General features: G+C 34.5%; 1 protein-coding gene across 1 annotated transcript in view; it reads left to right on the forward strand.

Annotated features, from left to right (window-relative positions):
- Positions 1–1,311: 1,311 nt before the first annotated feature.
- LOC137657028 (U-scoloptoxin(05)-Sm1a-like) overlaps positions 1,312–3,142 on the forward strand; it is a 39,843-nt gene continuing 38,012 nt past the window's right edge. Inside the window, exon 1 of the mRNA XM_068391387.1 lies at positions 1,312–1,490. The gene's annotated coding sequence lies outside the window, so the exon portion shown is untranslated. The remainder of the gene's footprint in view (positions 1,491–3,142) is intronic.

Raw genomic sequence — 3,142 nt, forward strand, 5'->3', positions numbered from 1 at the left:
ACATATAAAACTATATATATATATATATATATATATATATATATATATATATATATACACACACACATATATATATATATATATATATATATATATATATATATATATATATATATATATATATATATATATATATATATATATACATATACACACACACACACACACACACACACACACATATATATATATATATATATATATATATATATATATATATATATATATATATATATATATAAACTGTATAGTTTTACTAATGATAAGGCATTTAAAATCCTTGATTTTTTTTAGACCGATACAGTATTACGAAGTATATGGAGTACTTCTCTGTGAGGTTTCCATCTTCATCCCTTATCACCATACTTTGAAACTAAAGACACGTATAAATATAAAAAAATGCGTTAAGATTTAAATATAAAATTGGAACTGAATTATAAATGTTATACCATATATATACTAAATCGTAAGTAGGCTTAGAAAATTGATGGCCTCGTCTAGATCGATATAGCGAATGAGTTATAGCAAGGAATCAACATCGTCAGTATGTTTTGGTAAATTCACCAAGTAGGCCTACTGATGTTTTATGATAGTCACCGTGTCTAAAATGTAATTGGTCACAAAAAAAATCGCATCTAAAAGTGTTTCATCGTAGAAAAAAATTTTGGGGGGTGGCCCCCGCCACCATTGATGCCATTTCAAACTACAGCTAGCCCCCACAACCTTCTGTGTTCCCCGTACTGATCCAATAGGATTTTCGTCTCTCCAGTAGGCAGAATCCTCAAAACTCTTCCAAATGTCGACAACTTTTTTTTTTTTTTTATACGGGCTACCAACGCAAGTGTGGGGCTACCCAAGGTCCTTTACTGACCGATCAAAAATTACATTAGATTTTGGGTCCTTACATATCTGTTCGTAAAACTGCCGTCGCAATATTAAAGGGAAACTAGCCAGATTTCTAGATATTAGGCTACGTATCATTCTAGGCTGCTTCTGTGATTTGTTTTGGATCCTTCGCAATTTTTTAATAAAGTCAATCGACGTGTCATGCCGTGCATTCAGAAACTCATGAAATTCACGCATGTTATACTTTATCAAATGCTTTTTTTTCTTTTCTTTTTCTTTTTAAGTATTGTCTGTGCTACGAGAAGACGCATACCGCGTGACTGCCAGTCGTATGAAGAAAAAACACGATTAGTTGCCGTCTCTTGATCCCTCTAGCATCGTGAAATTATCATAAGCTCCAAACCGAGAGGTTTTCATGTTTTTCTTTTGGTGCCGCTGCCAGTCCGCAGTATGAATCGTCTTTCACTGGTCCCATTGTGCCAACGCGCATGCGTCCCAGGATCGAAGATGTGTTTGCTCTCCCCTGGTCTCGCTCTCACAAACACAAACAGTAGCTAGCAGTCTCGCTTATCTTGTGCAATGGGATAAAAGTCTTCTTCGAAGCCTTGTGCCTTACTGGACAACACACGAAACTGCATTGCAGAGTGAGTTGACATTAACGTGTGTAGTCGCATGCCAGTAGAAATAAGTGGAACGGAGTTATTTAATATGACCGTCTGCCGGAGGTAAACGGACATGATACGTCCAACCCTTCGATATTCTGCAGTTGATATGGGTGAAGGGGCGTAACACTGTGTGAAAATCTCGTGTATCTCCTTGCACGCGAATAGTCAATCATCAGCTTTCTTTCAGTCCAGCCGGAAAGATTGCATGAACACGGTCATGTAATAATTGAAACAGTTATGGCAATGGAGTAATACACCGTGAAGTTCAAGATATATCGAGCTTGTCTTAATGTGGAGTAAAGGAATCTTTAATCTGACCGAAGAAGTCCTGGCAAATACGTAGATAGCCGAGCATATTGAGTCGTACTCGACCAGTCCATCATGTGTAGCACGTGGAATTTTCTACTCCCTTCTGTATTTCTAAGATCATCTACTCAGCCTCTTCTTTAAAGATTGTCTTGCCAGCATACCTCCACCTTTCCTATATCCCTATTTCCTCCTTATTGCCCTAAAAAGTTATACTGATTCAATTAATTCCATATGATAATTTATTTCCTAATGGGTGGATATAATTTTTTTTTTCAAGTTTCTAAATGACTTAAGTTAAATAAAGATAAAAAGGACAAGAAATGTTTAGAATATAACACTTACTCAAAAAGCATTATCTTTTTCTTGTCTGACAAGCAACCTATACAATAGACTATTAATGTCATTTCCATTGGAAAAAAAAGGAAAGAAATAATGCCCTCAACCAAGTCCGCCAGAGAGAGATAATTAAATGAAGGAAGCTTATAAAAGTTTAAGGAATTGGAAGAATGAACTTTTTATATTTTGAAATATATATTTATCCATTTAGTATATTAAGAAAAGTATTGCTCATATAATGCAGGACAGGCGTTGTGCCGCAAAATATGGGTCACTTTTATATAGACAGCAAAAATTCAACTTTTCCATCGGATGCCATGCATCTGAACATCTAAACCCCCCCCCCCCCCCCCCGTGTTTGTTTCATGATTATTTTCAATCATAAAACTTTCTTCTTAACAAAAAGCAATCCTCATTTGTTAAAAAAAAAAAAAAATCGGGTAGAATAAAATAAAGTATCATAACGGATATTAAAGGGCCTCAACTGCTCCAGCAGAGGGAAACCATGTGACGAAAAGGAAACAGAACTAAAAAAACAAAGAATTTAAAGTAATTTAATATCCGACTTTGTTCCTGCACCAATAAACCAATGAAATAACTGTTTTACACGCAGAGATACATTAAATTACTAATGAGGAATTAATTATTCATATATTTTTATACAATGATTGGAGAAAACAGTAAGTAGTTTAAAATGTCATTGGCAAAAGGGGTAAGTTTGTTAAGCCTATCCCAATCTAAACAAATGATAACAGTAGGCTACAACGCAACGAATTGAAGTAGCGTAAAGTATTAGGGAGTATATGGAAAACATCAAAAGGAAGAACAAACGTAAGCCTATTATCAAATATCATTGCATATATTTTTTTTTCTTTTTCAATATAGCCCTCGCTGCTCCCCTAAACAACCAATTATTGTTATCTGTCTTACTAATAAAAAAAAAATATTGTTATCGGTAAAAAGAAAGGCCAGTTAACGCAAGTGTC

Source organism: Palaemon carinicauda, chromosome 18 (assembly GCF_036898095.1).
Source record: "Palaemon carinicauda isolate YSFRI2023 chromosome 18, ASM3689809v2, whole genome shotgun sequence".
NCBI classification, from domain to species: domain Eukaryota; kingdom Metazoa; phylum Arthropoda; class Malacostraca; order Decapoda; family Palaemonidae; genus Palaemon; species Palaemon carinicauda.